This window comes from Corvus kubaryi, unplaced genomic scaffold (genome assembly GCF_017639235.1).
Source record: "Corvus kubaryi isolate FWS band 111438036 unplaced genomic scaffold, C.kubaryi_AGA036_p1.0 128, whole genome shotgun sequence".
Taxonomy (NCBI): domain Eukaryota; kingdom Metazoa; phylum Chordata; class Aves; order Passeriformes; family Corvidae; genus Corvus; species Corvus kubaryi.
Window position 1 is genome coordinate 592,026 of NW_024580663.1, and position 20,408 is coordinate 612,433.

Here is a 20,408-nt window from a genome sequence, read left to right on the forward strand (position 1 = left end):
AATGTCTTTCTGCCCAAGCCATGAGCTCCCTGTGTGTTTACTGCAATTCTTAAATGATACCTAAATTGGTGGTTGGGGAAGTCCTTTCCCCATGATCCCTTGGGCTTGTGTTGGGTGAATCCAGTGTTTGAATTAAGCACTCTCATCTTTCAGGTGGTGGGATACTGGGTTTGAACTGAAATTAGACTTTGAGAGCTCTGAGAGTACCCCAGAGCTCAAGCTGAATCTCTGAGCGTGTGGATCTTGCAGGAAAAGCAATACTTGCCCTGTGCTAGCAGCGCGTTCAACTATTCTCATTGTGATTTGCACACAAGCAACATGCTGGAAATGCTGCTAGAGGCTGGGCTGCGAAAAATGCTGTAATTCTGGTTCGTTTTGAGATGGTTGTGGCTGCGAAGCTTTTGCTCAGTTTGGCTGTTGGGAGGCTTTTAGGGCTATTCAGAACACCGGTCCTGTTTGTGTTTGGGATGTGCAGCCCCGCGCGTTCCCGTGCTGCTGCAGAGGGGTGTGTGTGTGTGAGTTTGCTGGCACCACCATTCGTGCTGCAGCACTGGTGAGGTGGAGGTGAGCTACGAGGAGGACAGGTCAAAATCTGGGAGCGGCTGTTCCCTCAGGAAGCTTCAGGACGGGTGAGGCACAAGCTGAGCACCGAGGGCAGCTGCCGCCGCTGCCGGCGCGGTGCAGGAGCAGCGTGAGCGACAGCCAGAGAGCACCTGGCAGGTAGGAAGTGACCCCCAAGGCGCTTGTGTGCAGTCAGCCCCTGTCTCGGAGAAAGCCCTGCCCTGAGGTCTCATCAACCTTGTCCTTTGTCATTCCCAAATTTCCTGATATTACAGGAGTGAAAAGTGCCACTTGGCTGCTAATTATTGTGTCATTTATTGCATTCATGCTCCCGAGGTTTGATGTGTAAACGAGTCGCGGGGCGCTGCCGCCGCCGCCCGGGGACGGCTCCTGCCCGCGGTGGCTGTCAGGTGCCGTGATGGAGTTTTCCTCTCCGTGAAAGAAGGCGGCATTTACAGTGGGTGCAGCAGGGAAGTGTTCCCGGGAGCAGCTGACAAGTGCTAATTTATGTGTCAAAGCCCATCTTGTCCCCTTCATACATATGCAATCGTGTCTGAACAACAAATCCGCGCGTGCGGAGCGTGCTCGTGGCCGAGGGCGGTGCTGCCGCGGCGGAGCCCGAGATTCCCGGCTGGGAGCTCCGGCACCCGTCCCTGCCTGCCTCCAGAGCCCCGCTCCCGGCTGCCGGAGGGCTCCGGCCAGCACCCCGCACACCCCGCCCGGCTCCCTCCCCGCAGCCTCCCCATCCCACCCGCCGCGGCTGCGGAGCCTTCTCGCCCCAGCCCTGTGAAAGGTTATGGAAATCTGCTCACGGTCCTGCCTGGCACGGAGCGCTCGGAGCATGGCAGTCGGGGAGACAGTGAGGTGGGACACGGCGGGCCGGGATGTGAGCACGCCGAGCTCCTGTCTGGAATAATGGAGGGGGGAGAGATGTCGGAGTTACTGGAGTGAGAACCATCTGTGTTACAGCCAAACCTGGACACAAAGGCAATGACACAGGGTTCATTATGTGCCAGGAACCCCTCCCCCTGAGGCATTATTATGGAGTAACCTTTGATCAAGACCAGAGAGAGGCTTAAACCGGGTCTGGGGATCTCAACAGTTGCAAACTTTTGATCCACATCTCCGCCTTGCTGGTCAGGTCTGCATCTGGAGGAGGACACCTCTCCTCCCACGCAGCAGATGGCTGCGTGTCCTCCTGCCCTTTCCCTCTCCTTCCCTCTCCGCCTGCCTCCGTGCTGGCACGGTGTGACAGAGCCGGGCTGCGCTCGGGGGTGCCCGCTGGCTTCTGGGCTGTGCCACCCTCGCAGATGGCACCGGCTGCCCGGCTCCCTGCCGTCCCTGCTGGGGGAGGGCACGGCGAGGGGATGGGGGCTGGGGGCGGAAGGATTGCGCCTTGGGGAAGGCTTTGGGAGGACAAGCAAGTCTGAGAAATGTCTGAGAAAAGGCAAGAGACGTGGGAAAAGGTGCCCAGGAGCTGGCTCCAGCCGTGAATTCTCTCAGCAGCTCGGCCCGTTAGGAGAAGGTGACATCAGGCGAGGGCCCCGCAGGCTCAGCGTTCACGTGGGAAGCTCTGTCGGGGCGAAGGTCCATGGTGCTCATCACCAGCCCATTAGCACCAGCCCGTTTCAAGGATAGGGGAACAAATAATGTTTTAGCACCTCTTTCCCCTCTTCCCTTACATTCACAACAGTGTCCAGATGCCTTTTTTTTTCTTTTTTTTTTTGCACATATCCTGCTTCCAAATGGGAGGCTTGTCCTGCCTTTGAAGGGAGGTTACTTTTATTGCAAGGTTTTATTGACTTCTGTAAAACTTCTCACCTCTTGGTTGCAGAGAATGCCCAGAACAGAGGGGAAGTGGCAGATCTCAGGCAGGGAATTGCTCCTTTCCAAGCCCCCACCCCAAGTAGAGCAGAAGGAGCAGCCAGCCCTAGCTCAGGGAGCAGTGATGCTGCAGGGCTGGTGGGATCCGGCCAGAGGAATCCCCCTCGACTGTTCTATCCAGGTGTGCAAATGCCGTGTGCATGGCAAAATGCATGAATGCATGCTCTGCAATGCATAATTCTGCTGTCATAATAATTCCGGTGTGTAATTTTTGGTTTATGCATTCTTTGGGGCCAAGATCTGGCCCCGTGTGTCAGATTATTAAATGGCAAATTAAGTCAGTTAATAGAATTAATTGAGTCGATGTAATCCTTTTAATCAGATGGATTTGATCCCTTCTCAGATGAATTAGAATCCATTAACGGATAAGTCAATTATTGGACTAAATTAAATCTAATAATAATGCCTGCTGCTCACAGCAACACTAATTAATCTAAATACACTTACCTATCTCCCAAGGTTGTTTTTTTTTTAAGGCTTAATTGATGTTCCTAAAGTGCTCTGAGATCTTTAGATAACAGATGATCTATGTGAGCAAAATATTATCTCTTAACAGACTATAAACTAATTAAAGGATTGATCTATTTACAAATTGCATTTTTACTTTAATCTCTTCAACCTATTCAGAAGGAGTTTGCACTGGCCCAGAAAAACAATATTCCTGTTATAAGCTTATTATTACTTTACAGGTTCCTAAGTGGTCCTTTCATTCAGAAAATGAAAGGGTGAAGGAGGAAAAACAACCATTAAAGTGCTGACAAAAAAAAGAGAAAAGGACCTGGAACCTTTATATTCTACCTCCGATAAATGGTACAGATAGGGAAGAGAGGGATCAGTGACCTGAAACCTTAGATCCTTTCATTTATTTTCATTTCACAAAAGGCAGAAGACATTCTATCCTGTTTGTTCACGATCTGTGTATCCGGCGCAGTTGGGGAGACAGAGCTCTCTTGGTTGGGTGAAGGCATTTTTTGCCTCATTTGTATTTCACAGCCACGGCATTTTTGGCTTAATTTGTCCCCAGCTACCGCTGTCCTGCGGGGCGGTGAGCAGTGATAGCCATTAGTGGAGAGGTGTGAGGGCCCTTTGCTCCTCTCGGTGGAGGGAACTTTAATTTGCGGGAGTGTTTGGGTGTCCCGCAGGCTGGGCTGTGGGGTGTGTGGGTACATCACTAATCAGCGCGTTCCAGGTGGTGTTTTGTCCAGGCATCCATTCCATCACAGCTTAAAAAACACTCCCGGGTCCCCCAGGAGGTTACAAACGCCCTGCTTTATAAACCTTCCCGCTGATAAGCTCTGCAGTGTGCAGCGTGGAGGCTCTGTGTGAGGACACCCTGCGCAAGGGGCAGGGCACGGGTGGGACATCGGCATCCCAGCCCTGGGCACTGAGGCAGTGACGGCCTCCTGAGGGCTCCCCCGGGCTTCACCGGGGTTTAGCTCGGAACTCCCGTGAGACAGGGGGTTTCGGGGCTTAACAGAGCTTGGGTTTGCTGGCGGGCTCAGGAGGAGCAGGGAGGGAAGGGAACGGAAGAGGGGGTGTGACACGGTGCCGGGTGTGACCTCCGCATGCCGTGGGCGCTCCGGGGACACACGTCACGCCCCACACAGATGTGATTTTTGGGTGGTACAGAGAAAGCGAGGAGCTGAGGCAAATGGGTGTCTGCTTCCTGGGGCCCCTCCAGCCGGGGTGATGTGCCCTGCAGCCCCCAGCTTCTGCTCGAGCTGGAGCTTCCCCGGGATGCCAGTGGACCTGCCCACGGAGAGCACATTACAGCTGTCTAGACATCAGCCACACTCCATCCTGCCAGAGATTTCATTTGTGGTAGAAGCGGGCTCTGTTCCATGAGGAGGTGTAATATGTGTGGAAAATATTATTATAGCAAAATAGCCTCCTTTAATTGACTCTAAATTTTGCAGGATTCCTTCCTAGGTTTGGGTAATCCAGTGCTCTCCAGAATTAATGGCTGACATAGCACTTCTCCGGGTTTGGCAGCCTGACAGCTAATTTAGAACTCCCTAAACTCATTTCACTAATGACTCCCATTTGTTCTATCTGAAAGCCTGGAAACAAATGCAAAATACCAGTGCCATTGTCCCATCTTTAGCAAGTCATTCTTTCCCCTCAGTATTTCTGGCACCTTAACAGCAAGCTGCCTTGGGAAATCTGATTAACCCTTTCCCTTCCTGGAATAGTTTAAATCAATTTTGATGCCTCTCCTGGGAAGAGCAGGAATAAAAAACTAAACTCATTGTGGCTGGAAGGCTCAGAATTTATCTACAAGAAAGATAAGAGATGTAGTCCAAACAGCAATTTGGATTTGTGAAATATCGCTGTATTTCCACAATTTTTCCACGTGTATTTCCAGGCTGCTTTTCTTCCCAGGAACAGGTGCGTGCAAGGGTTTGTCTGTCGGTGCAGCTCAGCCCCAAATCCCGCATGAGCTGGGATCTGCTTTGTAATTTATTGTGCTGAACCATCAGGATGGCTGTTTCCCATTTAACCGACGTATCGCTGCCTCCAGTCTCTTCCCATTACAGTTTTGACATCACGACAAGACAAATAAATTTTTTAAAAGACCTTTTATCTTCTAAACCATTTATTTTCACTTACTTAGCCCGGGGGCAGAGCTGACCTCAGCGTAGGGGATCATTCACCATGGCAGCTGTACAGTCATATGGGTCCTGGGGACTGGCCTGAGCCGTCCAGCTGCTGTGTTGTGGCTCTGGGCTTTTCGCTTCTTGCCCAACAATCCCTGAGAGCTGTACTATTTTTGTGTTCCCCTTTTCATCTGCAGTGAGGCAGTGGTGAAGCTGTCCCTTGAAACCAGATGAGGGGATGAGCTGAAGCTCCGGGTGGCTCAGGGCTTTGCTGACCCATGCGTGGGGCAGGAGCTGGGGTTGGGGATCCCAGCTTGCTCCGGGCAGCGAGGGGTCTTGGCTGCCCTCACCTTCCTGGTGGCCCTGAAAAGTTCCATGTGAAACACAAGGTCAGCATCTTGTACACTGAAGACATTTTTAGTTTTTATTCTGCCATAGTCTGTGCCTGTGCCAGGGTGGGGAAAAGCCTTGCTTAGGCGGGATGAGAAGTTTAAGAAAAATCCAAGCCTTTTGCTTTTTGATTCATGACAAACGTATTTTGAACAATGAATCTGTTGCCAATTTCCTTTACTTTTGATTTTGGTAGCTGCTGTCCTGAGCTCCTGCTGCAACCAGCGTCACACCTGAAGTCCAGTCTCTCCAGCCCTTGTTTTGTACCTGCAGTAACAGCAAAACCTGTTGTTTATTTTACCTCTGACACTACAATGGTTTTGGATTTCCCTACTTCTGGATCTTGAGATAGCTTAAAGAGCCTTGGGAAAAAAAGAATCTCCTTTTAACTCCGTGTCCAAACTTCAGGTCTCCATAAGCGCTGATCAGGGTTTGGAAAGTATAGGCCTGTCTGTCAGCAAATATTAGGGACCCAGAAATAACGAGCAGAGGTAATTTAGAGATCTGCTGATAATTTGTCATTTTTAATTTCTGTGTGGAGTGGAAAGTGAGCTACAAAGTGAAAAATCTTTATTTTCATGCAAGTCATAAAAGGGTTTTTGTTAACAGTTTGTGTGTGTATATAATTCTGCACTGTGATTTAAGTGTTCCCATTAGAAATGCAGAATAGGAAATAGGATCCCATCTGTGAGCAATTTAAGAGGAAGTGAGACAATGGAGTCGATTGCTGCTTCAGTTTAGATAATCAATACAAATATTATTAGTATAGTGATTTATCTTCTTAGACACTTTATGAAAATGTGAATGCCAGACCCTGAAGACAGGTCAATATGATGGTATCTGTTCCTGCCTTGCTGTGTTTATGGTGCTTTCCCGTGAAGGTCAAGCAGCTGCTTTGTTAAATGTTCTTCCCTGGCTCTGATGAAATAACACAGAAACAAACTTAGGGCTTTCCTTTCTCCTCCATGGCTCTGGACACGCACTGTGCATGTCAGTATGGTGATTACTGCTACCTGAAATCTGTCCTGGGGACTGCTGAGGGGACACTGGGAGGTGATCTTTAGGGTCCCTTCCAACCCAAACCATTCTGTGATTCTATGGTGAAGTTCTGGCATGATTTTAAATATATTTCTAGGCCAGGAGTGTTTCTATGCTCAAATGCTGAGAGCTTCTCAACTCCTTTGGGTTCTCAACTGCAGTTTTGCTGTGTTGGTGTCAGTTATCAAACCTTGTTTTGTGCTCTCTGAGGTTTTCCCATGTCTAAGCATTTAGCCAGTCATTCATTAATTCAAGTCGTTCTTGGGGTGCAATTAAAAGTATCCTGCAAACAGGCTAGTCTACATTTCCAAAAGGGTTTTTAATTGCTTTTACTTCGGAGAGGAAGGGAGGAAAACATTGTCAACAAATGGTCTTGTACATATTGCTTTGGGTGAACATCCCTGTGCATGATGTCAAGTGGCCAAAGAGAATTTTCCTTTCATAAGAAACATTTGGAAGAAATGAGAAATGTCTATAACCCTGTTAAGAACTACCTAATTAAAGACAGGATGGGAAATGCAAAACTTGGTGTGAAGATTACTTCTGCTTGAAGGTATTGTGGAACCTCACTCAGCTGTTGTTTGAGATTCCTGAAGTCAGCTGCCTGGAGACTTCATGGTGGTGTTGGCATTGGCCACATCACTCACCTGGAGCATCTCCTGCTCCACTTTGCTGGTTGGGGTGGTGGGACACTGGGGCTGGACCCTCCAGACACCGGAGACAGAAGGAACTTTGTTCCTCACGTATAACGAAGTGGCGTGAATTTCATCATCTCAGTGTCCTTGTGTGTCCCCCCCTCAGCCCAGAACCCGGTTAGCCCGTTCCCTCACCTCGTGGTGTGCCAGCAGGATAAAAGCTTTGCAGATGGGGACATGCTAAGGAGACAGTGGTAATGGAGACCACACTGGTAGCCTGGTTAGAAGTAATTATTTGGTGCTTTTAGATGCTGTGAGACCATTCCTGTTTTCAGGTTGGGGTTTCCTCAAGAAAGGTGTTAAATTTATAAAAAAATAAGGCACTTCAGTCGCTCGGATTTCACCTCAGCCCTTTGAAAAACCAGATAGTCAGGAATTTCCGCAGCTGCAAGGTGGAGCACAGCAAACATTAACAACGCCAGTAGCACTGCGTGGCCGTCTGCAAGAACAGGGAAGTGCCCAGGCCCTACAGAACTGCGCCGAGCCCCAGGCTCGGCAGAAAGGTGAAAAATAATGAAGCTGTGAAGAGGAGAAACTGCTGATGCCTGACGCTTGGAAATCTGGAAGAGTCCAAAAAGGGAGCTGAAAATACCCCCCAAAAACGACTATCTGTGGCTTGAACGAAATAGTGTCCGATCAGCATTCAGAAACCGCTGAATCCAGGCCGTTCCAATACTGGCATTTTCCAGACTGCTTGCCAGTCGGATGCAGAGGAGAACACGTGTAGAGCGTCTGCGGTCTCAGTGCTCACAAGAAGTGGAAGGCGAGCTGGAAGTAAAGGCAGTGAGAAGTCCCACTAAAAAAGAAAAAACACCTACTTTTGTGCCAGTGAGGAAGAGCGGGGCTATTGGGGCTCAAGGGAGACGGTCACGTGGCTGCACTCTGCGAGCATCCCTCTTAATGAGCTGTGCCAGCAATAAATAGTGCCCACTTTGGCCCCTGAAGAACTTTCAGTATTTTCTGGCTGCCCATAACAGACAATTCATGCTTTTATGGTGACCTAGGAGGTGAGGCCTTCTCAATGTATCCTGAGCTTTGTGTCCCTGAGCTGTGCTGCAGCTGCCTTGGGGATGTGTCTGTTCTTTGCTGATGCTACCTGGAGTGGTTGAGCTTGGAGCATGACTGGGTAGTGCTCACATTTTTATTGCCATTGTCTCTGCGAGCTGAAACGTGTGCTCAGAGGCCTTCTCCTCTTCTGCATTTGCAGCTGCCAAAAAAGGTGCCTTTCTTCCCAAAGCAATATGAACAAACCCCTGCCATCTGCTGTGACCCTGCCGCCTTCCAGCTGTGACGAGTTTGGGTCTTCTCCAGCAGCGATGGCAGCTGTGCTGGCTGGAAGGGTCTAGGCCCGGGAAGCAGAGGAGTGGAGAGGAGTCCATGTCCTCAGCTGCTCTGGCTTCATCCCAAAGCTGGGCTGGTGGGGCAGAGAAGGAGTGGCTGTTGCTCCTGAGCAGCCCAATGGCGATGGGAGCCTTTGGCGCTTGGCCATATGGTGGGTACCATGCTTGGGATCCTGGCTTCCAGCTGGTGTGCTTTGGTTTATACCTGATGTTCTCAAGTGCTTTTGGAAGGATGAGGAGCAGAGGAAATAGCTGTTGGAATGTGAGGGGAGCTGTAGCATCAGGGGATGCCGCTCACAGCCTCTGGAGGCAGAGAAGACCTCAGCGTAGAGAAGCAGCAGGGAAGGGCTAGGAACAGGATGGCATGTAAGCGCCAGATACATCTAAAAAATAATGTCCCGGTGTCCCCAGCACTTGGCCAGGGACAGCTGCAAGGCTCACAGTTTGCAGGGGTGAGTGCTGAAGCAGACTGAGGGGTGCTTTGGGCTCCTGGTTTCAAATCACATGTTGGGTTGAGTTAGAGGCGAACACCGCAGCTCCCGAAAGCTGGCCTTGTCCCATTGGGATGAGTGATGCAGTCCCAGGTTCCAGGGCCGAAGGAACTTGCCTAAAGGTAACTGCAGGATAAACCCCAAGTAAAGTTTCTGCTGGTTACATGGGGGGATCACAGGGCTGGATCTCTGTTACAGCCAGGGCTTGATTATCCTTTTTCCTACACTCCTGAAACTCCACCGACTTCATCAGAGCCATTCCTGGAGCTCCTGTGTGAGACTGAAAGGAGATTAAGTGCCCAGCAGTGCCTCCCATTCCTCCTGTGTCTTGCACCTTTGTTCAGACCTTGCATTTCAAACCATTTTAGCCGGTGGGAGGCAAATCAAAGCTGTTAGGTTTGAGGCGATGACAATGGCCTGGTGCTGTGTGGTGTACCCAGCCCCTTGCCTTTGTGTAAGGTTTGTGATTCTTGCCTTTATTTCATTTGCTTCGGCATCTGCATTTGTAACCGTTTTTTTCAAGTGAAGTTTCTGACTGGTGACTCATTAGGAGTAAATAGGCAAAAGGATATTGACTTTGCACCTACTAATTTGGGGGTGCTAACAAGCACATGTAAGAGCTTTATAGTCACCGGGTAAATTGTCCCACCTGGGGGGGCTGGAGGAGGGGAGATAAAAAGCATTACAAAGAACCAGCACTTTTGTTTCTCGCTCTAGCCTTGGCTTTTCCTGCTGCTACTGGGGCTGGGGTGGACGTTTGATGGTCACCACTGCTGGAGCCCGTTCCGAGCTTCCCCAGCATTTTCAGCACCGTCAGACCCGTGTGGGCACGGGACTGGGATGCTAACGATGGGCTGCCGAATGTGCTCGCTCAGAAATGAGGTGCCCTTACACGGGCTGGGGGAGCAGCCCCTGTTCCTGTGGTGTGAGTCGGGGTGCGCGGTGCTTGCACGCGTGCTGTGCTCGGAAGGGGAGCTGGAGACACCCTGGAGGTTCTGACAGCAGCAGCCCAGCAGCGTGGGATGGGTGCCTGCTGGCAAACAGGACTCACTGTGGCTGCGAGGGCACCAGAGGCTCACGGCCATGGCCCGGGGCAGCTCGCTCTGCCGAGGTCAGTGCTCAGTCCTGCTGGGGCCCGAGTCAGCTGCAGATGTGTCGGTCCCTCTCCAGGCACGCCTGTGGCACAGTAGCTACCACCCTTAGGTGTTCCTGGATCAGGGTGTCACCGGCCCAGAGAGTGACCTGTTGCAGGGGAGCTGGAGCACAGCTAAGGAGTGATGGTCCCTGTTCGAAGCAGAGGGTTGAGCTGGGTGACCTCTCAAGAGCATTCTCAGCCTGAATTATTGCTTTGGTGGGTGTCTTTCAACACTGATTGTCAGAACAGAGCTGTCACGTAAAGTTGTCGGTGATCCCTTGCTCTGAAGGCAGTGATTTTCCTTTGGATGCATTCAGTGGGACCCTTAGGAAGTGACTTTTGTGGTTTATCCCCATTTGAGATTTTTGTATTGAGATTTTTAAGAATTTGTATTACTTTAAAAATTGGAGATAGGCAAAGTTTTTCATTCTCCCCCTTTAGTCCTTCTGCCCTTTCCCTCAGCTTGGGGTGACCCACTTATGTGGGAAGGATGATACCATTTGCACAAGGGTGTACAAGCTGTAGTTGATCTTAGAAGGTGTGTGCTGGGGAGTGGAGAGGCATGCTGTGTACCAGTGTGAGGACTAGCTGTCACCTCTGCTCCTCTCTGGACACGAGGCTGGTTTGCTGCGTGCTCAGAACAGAAGAAAGCGGTCACCACTGGCTGTATCCCATGTCAAGCTCTCGCTCTGTGGCTGTGACTTCAGCCTCACCCCTTCTCCTCCTCTACGCCTGACCTGGCTGCAGCCAATATCTGTCTCTCAGCAGGAGGAATCTGAGGAAATGCAGCAAACTTCAGCTCCTGGGGCTAAATTGTTGTGCTCTCTAACAGCAAACTGTGTTGAACTAATTGACAACCAGCTTTAAACGTACCCCAATCAAGCAAATGCATTGATTTATTTTTCCCTCTCTTGCCGAGCACTAAGCAGCTTCCAGCTTGGTTTCCTCCCCAAGAAGTGGATAACTCATCTATTGTGTAGTAAAACTGATGGGCAGTGTTGACTTCTATACAATCCTTTCAGTATGCTTAGGGAGGAAGGAGTTCTTATGCTTCTATGAATGTTTGACCACTTAAAAAAAAGCAAAACAAAAAAAAGCCCAACCCAAAACCACACACAACAACAAAAGATGATCCATTTTCTCTGGATGTCTTTGAAAGAAGCTTAGTTTAGAGACAGACTGGAGAGAAAGGCTATTGATTTTGTTTGACCTCCAAAGAGACTGCGGTCAGTATATTTTCTCTGCTGGAAGTGGTTCAGGGCTCTGAATTTCCGTGTCAGCGTTTGTATTCTGAAGCGCACTGGAGCTTTTGCTGCTTCTTCAATAAATAGCAAGCTGTAGGGAAAGGTAATGCTGGTGTAAATATATTTCCCTCTGGATCTGCCCTTCTTTTCTTTTTCTTTCCTATGTAGCTTGGTCGTCTTGCTGATGAAGCATTTACAATCTTTTTCATTGAATGCTTTGCAGGTTCGTGGGTTAAGCTGAGACTACAAGCATAGTTTTGTAATCCCTCTCTTGCTTTTTCCAGGGCTGAGCCATGTCCTTTCCCAACCTCTTGCCTGCACCAGCAAGGAGTATGATGCCTTCCTGCATAGAGTAATAAATGCTCTAAAAACTGCCGTCCTCTCTTCTACCCTGATTATTCTCAACTTTTGCAGAGGAAAACTTTCCTGATTTTTTCTTAGTCTCCTGAAGTGAAACCGATTATTCTGTTTGGGGATTCAGTTGTACTGGAAATGCTCTGCTTGGTACAGGTCTGTGTAGTTTTGTAGATGTTCTTGTAAAATGGCTCATGACAACAGATGTGCCCTTCCTCTGGCAGCCACCTATCAAAGGATGGCTTCCAGGGGTGGCAATAGCTGTGGGATAAGTTGATTGTCAGGTCTAAAGGAGCTTCTTGGAGCTCCCTCTGAGATGAGCAGTGCCAGTAGGAATCTCTCCATGCCGAGGTGTCAGCTGTGTTATCTCCTCCTCATTTAACAAAACGCTTCACGTGGTGTGGTTTTTGGGTTGTGTGCTTCCACCTGCTTGGCCACAAGTTCAACACAGGCAGTTTGCTGCTGTCAGCACATCAAAGGGCAGCCTGATAAAGCTGCCACTGCATAATCAAGTCTTGTAGAGAGTTGCTGATGGTGGGTACCAGCTGCTGAGCTCCCCTGTTGGCTTTGCCAGCATGAGCTTCATTTCTAACCCACATGGACAGAGGCTCCTCTTGGAATCCCCCTTTAGAGGAAAGGTTGGTCTTGCTCCCACTGCCAGCCTCTCCTCACTTCTGGCTGTGTTGGGTCAGGGTGGAGGCAGCTGCTGCCGGGTGTGTGAGCCCTGCAGCATGTGTGGGCTGCTGACAACTGCATGGCATCAGTTTCTAAGTTAAGCACTCAATTTCCCAGAGAGCGATAGCCCAATGCACCCCCAAAAATCAATGAATGGCAGAGGATCTCTTTGTGCAGTCTGTGCCAAGCTGAGGCTGCAGCCCGTGTTGCATGTGTGACTCTACTGAGTCCCCAGAGCAGGACTTTGAGGGTTCCCCAGCGCCTTTCATTGCTGCCTTTAGCCCAGACCTCTCTCTCCCCACATCCGAATATTCGATTACGTTAACCCTTTGCAAATGGCTCAGCAATCACCTCCGGGAGTGGTGAGAAGAGAGCTGGAACTGTTAAGCCTCTGCACAAACACGAAGGTGAGGAGCTGATGGACAGAGCCCGTGGGAGGGGATGGATTTGCTCTCAGGATGCCCTGGCCCCAGGCAGGGTGTGAGGCTGCCCACAGCTGGAGCTGCTGGAGGGGTTCCACGGGTGCTGCCGCGGGCCTGTCCGGCCACGCTGGGTGCTCGTTGTCTCTCCTGGGTACTGCTGCTGCTAATTGTCCCTCAGCCACAGTCCCCAAGGCTTGTGTGGCAAGTGGTGTCCTCCTGCTTGTACTGGACCACTGGGTAGGACAGGGCAATGCAGAATGGCTGCCATGGGAAAATTTAGTAATATTTATTACTAAATTAATACAATACTTATAATTATTGTATCAATTTATAATTTTTACTTATAATAATATTTCCAAATCAATACAATCATTAGTATTAAATTAATACAACATTCATCAATGCACTGCTTGCTTTGGGAGTAAGTAGTCCCGAGTTTGTGGTCTGAGTGCAAACTGGGCTGTTTAGGTATTGCCCACCTCAAGGTCGTCATGAAGCTTTGTTAATTAATAAGCAGAAAATTTTGCCCCAAGCAGCAGGTGATGGGTCAGCTGAGCATGTTGCTGGAAGGACAGGTAATTGTGGGGAAAGCAGCAGTGCTCTGTGTTACCCTGTTGCAGTGGCTTCCATAGGGTGGTCAGCAGGACACTGTGATGATGGATCAGAAATACGACAATTTCTTGTTAATGATCAATATCAGAAACTAAGAACATGTGGAAAAGCAAAGATGTCCTTGTGTTTCAAGTGCCTGTAATCTGCTTCTCAGAGCTGGGTACCAGAATATCCCTTTGATTCTCAAAGGTAATTGCACCTCTTAATTAGCTGGAGAAAAAATTCCCGCAGCCTGAGATCTTGCTATATAAATTATAATTAACCCCTTGGCACTGGAAGTTGAGATTTCCTGCCCCCGAGCACAAATGCAAAACGCATTAGCAGCACTTGACGTCAGGCACTCTGCCCAGGGGTCAGGCTGCTTCCCTGAAATGCGGCTGCGCTTCCCAGGGCAGCAGGGAAATGGCAAGGAAGCCATGGGAACCCAAGGGGAAGCACTAAACACACCATCTGAGGGTGTTTGACCTGCTTTCTTTGCAGAGCTGCAAGCGTCTCAACAGGAAGGACAACACAGAAAAAAACAAACGCAGCCCCCGGGAAGAGCTGGGAGCGAGGAGAGGGAGCGGGTTTGTGAGGCGACATGGCCGGGTGCCCCGCCATGAGAACGGCGCTGGCGCTGCCGCCCCACACACCTCCAGCCCACCATTGTCTGGTGCCAGACACACTTGGCTGTGCCTGTTGTGTGCAGGGCTGGGCCACCCACTGCTGTCATTCACCAGCATCCTGCTTTTGTGTCTCCTTTTCGTGGCGCCTCTTGGGGGATGAGCGCTAACTCCTCACACCGGAGGTGACCTGTGGTGAAGTGCCAGGTTGGGCAGCTGGCGGTGGGGAGGTGACAGCACGGCGGGGGGTGGGGGCTGCCCTGAGCCTGTCTGCACCTGTGATGCTTCCCTGCCCGCTCCCCTCATCCACACCGTGCCCTCGGAGGAGGGCCAGGCCTGCTGGCACCTGGAAAGCCACTTCACGGATCACAGAACGGTTGGGTTTGGAAAGGGCTGTAAAGGTCAGGTAGTTCCCCACCAGGAGCTTGCACTGGATCTCCTCAGTCCACGTGACCTGGTTCCTTTGCTCCTTTGGGGTCCTGGATGGAGAAGTGGCTCCCTTTTGGCGTAGGTCAGGCTGCAGCCTTGTGCCAGGCTATAAAGCCCTTGGAGAAGGTGCTGTTGGCCAAGGGCTGTCTCTTGTCCCACGGCTGTGGTGTGTCCTTGGGTCCCTCTGTGTCGGTGGCACTGGCCGTGAGGGTCCCAGCAGGGGTTGCTGAGCTCAGATGGGGGCAGCAAACATGGGGTGGCTTGGCCATCTCGGCTGGGTTCAAAGGTGGCTTCATCCTCCTGTGCCAAGGTGGGGCCAGCCCAGTCCTTGGGCTTGGCACACAGATGTGGCCAGCAGGGCTGCCTGCAAATACTTCAGGTCTGTGTAGGAGCAGGGGTGGGGAATTCCCTGTGCACTCCAAAGGTTGTGGAGGGAGATAAAAGGAGGAGTGAGGAGGTGTCCTGGCGTGGGGTAGCGAGTGTCGGAGGGAGGGTTTGCGCTTCGGGTTTGTCCTCTGTCCGTGTGTCTGCAGATTCTCAGAGCGAGTGATGTGCTGACAGCAGAGATGGCCCTGCCCGGGTGGCACCCGCCACCTCAAGGGATCTTTTGCCATGCAGGTCCTCGGGGCCACTCCCGCAGGGTGGGGAGAGGAGGGCAAGGATGCTCCAGCACAGCGAGGACAGAAAGAGTGGAGAGAATTTTGGATGGAAACTTGGGGCTGGGTCTGAGCTTTAAAGGTGGCCTGGGTCTCTAGATAAATTGAGATAAATAGCAAATAATATAATAAAATACAGATTTTATACTGTCAGTGCTGCTTCTTTAAACTCAGAATGCTCCCTCAAAAAAGCTATTGGAGATATTACCTCTTTTCTTTGCTGCTCTTGTTTATAAGGGTACAGATGAAGACTGGCTTAGTTCTGTACTTGATTTACTTTTTATATTAAGATTTAACATGGGATCTGCTTTTCTTAATCCAAACACTTATGGTTTGAATGCAGAATTATATTTGAGATTTTTAAAGTACCTTTATTAAAACATAAAACTAATTTTACAGTTCTGACAGGTCTTTTTTAAATACCCAGTGCCAGATGCCTTTTGTCCCAAATGACTCCAGGAAAGAAAAAAAAAGACTTTTAAAACTTCTCATGCAATTAAAATGCAGTAAAAGGGAAGTATATAGTCTTACATATGCTGAGGACTAGGGGTAACAGTTTAAGAGAAGTCCCGTGATAAATGTTTCCAAAAATAAATATGTGAAACCAAAGGTGCTAAAGGGAGGGTTAATGTGATACCTGATTTCTGGTGGTTGTTGCGTTATTTCTGTTGCTCCTGCCCTGAGAATAGCTGCAAGAACTGTGCTACGTCTGTAGGGAGAACCCTCTCCAAAGGGGCTGGTGCAGAGGACTTTCCTCCAAGGTCCTTCCCCTGAGGCACTCTCCAGGGCGCAGCTGGTTCCAGGTGTGTCCCCAGGTGCTGTAGAAGATCAGTCCTTGCCCACCTCTTTTAACCCTTACCCCAAAATAGTCACACTCTCTCATACCCTCTCACCCAAGAGCGACGATTTTCTGTACTTTATTTAATAATAAGTTATCTTTTTTTTGGCAAAGGGAGCTTCAGCAGCACAAGCATTAAGAAGTCAGGTATCTTTGAAACAGTGTTTGTGACCATTTCTAAGAGCAAACCCTGCTTAAAATCTTAAAACAGAGAAGAATTTTCCCCATGTGCCAGAATAATTTATTCTGGTAGGTTGTGCTGCTGCCTCTGCTCCTCCAGGTTCCAGAGCCACAAGAATCCCACTGAAAACACCAGAGCATCTTGCAACTTTATTTTCAGCATATTTTTCACTTGCTGGAAGAAGGGAAGGTTACAATGAGTCCCTTTGAGAAAATGCACAAACACATCTATATTCTGATCCATAAAATGAATTATCCTAATTTCAGCTTTTACTGGTGCAGAATAAGAAGCCTGCTTGGTAGAACTTAACATCTTTGTGTATCAGGCACATCTGATAATCTTAATTCAACCAATCCTGCAGATGCCTGGCACATTTCTCCCGACTAGCCCTGCTCTGGAGCACTCACAAACACAACAGTGCAGCCTGGATGGGCTGATTCTGGAGTGCGTGGAACCATCTGGGGGGTGGTATGTGGAGAGATTTATGTGTTTGGGACTCCTTGGTAAGAGGAGATGGTGCTACTGACATCACACCCACTTCATGCCTAGGGATGAGCAGCCAGCCAGCAGCTGGCCCGAGGGAGGTGGGCAGTGCTGCAGGGTCCCCGAGCTCTGTCCTGTGCTCCTGGGCACACACACAGCAGCTCCGCAGGGACAAGAGAGCACACGGGCTTCCCGGGCTTGTCATCCTCTCCTTAATGTTATTTTTGTGTACATCAGTGTTTTTATTGGGTCCAGCTGAGACTGGGAACAAGAGAGTCAAAATAACTTCATCAAGGTTTGCTCTTGCAGTAATTCTAACCCTCTGCGGGGATGGGAAGGGCTCACAGTCTCTCCAGACCCGAGAGACTCCGGCGCTCTGGATGTGTCTCAGCGAGGAGCTCAGGGCCAGGTTCTGAGGTTGTTGTCTGTTGGGCTTGACTATGTCAGTAGGAGTTTATTCAAATGAGAGTGATCAAAGACATCAGGGTTTGGCCCTTTATTTTTCATTTTAGGTGCTTTTTCGAGCATAACAGATCTTCTGAACTTTTTTGAGGCTCATCCTTCAGTAATTCCAGACTCAGAGCCTGGCAGCTTGTCAAGCAGTTCTCCTGCCTCTGTAGAAATACTGTCCACTTGAGCTGTGTTTGGAGGCAGCAAGACACCCTGATGAGATAGAGGAATTTCTGTGCTAACACTCTGAACGTTTCTCTTTCCAGGCTTATTTCTGAGTCATGGCAAGCTTGCAGGTGGCAAAGTTCAGGGCAGAATTTGTTCACAGCTGTCCCCGCCCAGGCGTTTTTACAGCACACAACCTACCCGCCTCCCCTTTTACTGAATCTTGTCTAGATAAGCTTATTCACCATCATCGAAGCAACTGCCAAAATGTTTTTAGTGTCTCTCATGGTGAATTATGTATAAAAGATCTGCAAGAGGTCAAGTCTGATTTCCCACTGCTTAATCCTGTTTTCCTAGATGTACACAAGAGTGCAAATGGCCTCATGTTAGAATGACAGTATTTTACATTCATTTTTCACATGGCTAAGGGATGACCAACCTCTGGGTAGTGCAGGCTTGGGCCGGTAATATGGTGCTTATAGCTCAGATGGGGGCTTTTGTGTGTGTGTTTGTGTGTGTGTGTGTTTGTCTTGTTTTTCACAGAATTACAGATTCAGGGATTTACTAAAGTTTTATTTAAGTTGGACAGAAATATCTTAGACCTACCTTGGTATTTATTCTGATCTGATTCTGGTCTTACATCTGCTCAACTGTCAAACAATTTTCATATGCGTGGGCTAATAAAAGACCTCAAATTAGCACACTTTCATTTAAGCTTCTCCCAAGATGTGGTGAATAGAGTGAGGTTGTAGGGACTATGTTTGGAAGCTTTGTCATCCTATAGGAGCCTGGGCTCCTATAGGGAGTTTGGGGAAGAGGACTTGTGTGTTTTAGAGCCTCCCTTTTACCTTGATAGTGCCATTCTGGCATAAACAGCACATCTCTACAGGGTGGGGAGGAAGAATCTGCCCGAGATGGTCCCTGAGGTGCCTGGGGAACACCAGCAGCTCAGCGTCATCCCCTGGGCGGGTTTTGTTACCACTGCTGAACTGGTAGGGAAACTTTTTGGGTGGGCATTCCTACAGAGGTCTGTGATGGTCCAGGCCAGGTGGGACAGGGCTTAGAGCAACCTGGTCTAGTGGAAGGTGTCCCTGCCCGGGGGGTTGGGACTGACTGAGCTTGAAAATCCCTTCCAACCCAACCATTCTGTGATTGCATGTTTCTATGAATGGGGCCAAGCTTAAATAGTGGAGAGCGAATTTAAATAGTGGAGACTGATATTAAATAATCTGAGAGTGATACTTAATGACCTGACCATGCCGGGCTGTGCACCCTGTGGGGTTAACTGCAGCACAGCGTGTCCTGCCTGCACAGCTGGCCTGGGCTGGGCACTCAGGCTGGTGTGCTTGGCACCAACACGGACATTTCTGCATGTCTTGGCCCTGTGTGCTGTAGACAAGCCCAGGGAGTGCCAAGGGACAGCTCAGTGCGCTGGCAGTGGGACAGGAGCCTCCCTGGTGTGAGGCGCTGGTTTGTGAGTGGGAGCGCCCGAAAGCATCGCCCGGAGCCTGAAGCTGCTATCGGCTACTGCAGAGGTGGAACCCCGAGGGAGGGCTGCCAGAAGGGGAACGTGGGCTCTGTGCTGGGATCCTCTCCTTTGCCCATCGCACGGACCCTCGTGGGGCAGCTGTCCCCCCACAGCCGTGTCCGAGGCTGTGCTCCCACCCTGCCGGCGGAGGCGGGACCCTGGAGCCGTGCAGGGGTCTTTATCAGCACTCGAGGGACTTCCGATGTGTGTGAAGTCCTTTGTGTGGAAGTATTTACAGGATCAGGTTGCTGTAGTGTAAGTGCCTTTGAGGTCTTTGCTGCGTTATAGATTTTCTTCTGATGTCTCCCATGCAAATATTTAACCTGTCTGGTTCCTGAGAGCTACCGAGGCTGTTCTGCGGGTGGCAGGTTGTGTCTGCAGCCTGTCCTTTGTTCACGCAGAGCCCTCGGTCCTGCCTCCCTTCCCACCCCGTGATGGGGCAGGAAAACGTGCCCGGCGTCTTGGCACTCGCTGTGTGTGCTGATGCTCTGAGGGGCTTACACACCCCAAAAAGCCTTTGTCCCCAGGTGCAACAGTTAGGGTGCTGGCCGAGTGAAAGATACAGCGTTTAAAGAAACCCTCATTTAGAGTAACAGCACCTATAAACACCTGGGTCAGCACTGGGAGCTGCTCCCTGGGCAGCCCCTGCGCTGACACCGAGCACTTCCCTGGCTCGTGCAAAGCGGTGGCTTGAGACAGAGAATATCTGGAGCCTGGGCCTTGGACCTGCTCCTACCCCACGAATATCCCTTTCAATGATCTGACATGCATGTGCGGTGCTTAGGACAGACAGGATGAGCTCAGTGCAGTGGTATGTGGGTCAGCGCTCTGCCCTCCCGAGCACCAGCCGCGCTGATTGCCGTGGTTGCTCCTAATTTGCACCTGAATATTTGAGAAGGGAGTTGGGTTCTGTGGATTGTAACTATTAAATTCCACACACTTTGCAGGACCATGCAAGTGTGCAGACAAAACTTAGGGATGCAGCCTAGATTCCATCACAGCCTGCAGGCTTCATTAGACCCTCCAGACTTTACCTAATTTTGGTGTTATTCCCTCATCATTACATCATGACTGCGGAGACGGGGTCATTCTCTCCTATGTTATGGTCATGGAAGGGATTCACGTGGTTTGGGTAGGGGTAGGCAGTGTTTGAACAGGTCTCAGCTATTCCAAGCACCGTCGCCTGTGCTGGGAGTCTCAGGAGAGGATTCAGTCTCAGCAGAGAGTGGATTTTACTCTCCCATCAGATGTGATACATGCCCTGTGAACGATGGGAATGTCCTGGTTCACAGCACCTGGGTAACAAACTGGGAGAGCTGCTCTCTGTCCCAGGTGCTGGGCTCCCAGCTCATGTGTCAGTGCATCCTCTTCACTCACTGGAAATGGTTTCAAGCCTGAGAATGGTTTCCCTGACTGTTTCAGAAAATGAAGAGCAACAAAAGCAACAAAATCTTGGTCCCCTCTGAGATCCTCTTCCCCAGGAAATCTGATGTAGCTGGCCAGCTGCAAGGTGCCTGTGGACAGTGTAAGCAGCTGTGTTCCTTCTCCCTGTGGCTCCTTTTGCAGGTGTTTCACCTGCAAAAAAACCCAAACCAGTGGCAAGACTTGAAGTATCCTGCACCCTTCTTGTGTTTTCCC

General features: G+C 50.1%; 1 protein-coding gene across 1 annotated transcript in view; it reads left to right on the plus strand.

Annotated features, from left to right (window-relative positions):
* Positions 1-20,408, plus strand: part of FGF18 (fibroblast growth factor 18) — a 68,514-nt gene that overhangs the window by 26,931 nt on the left and 21,175 nt on the right. The gene's annotated exons all lie outside the window — the stretch shown is intronic.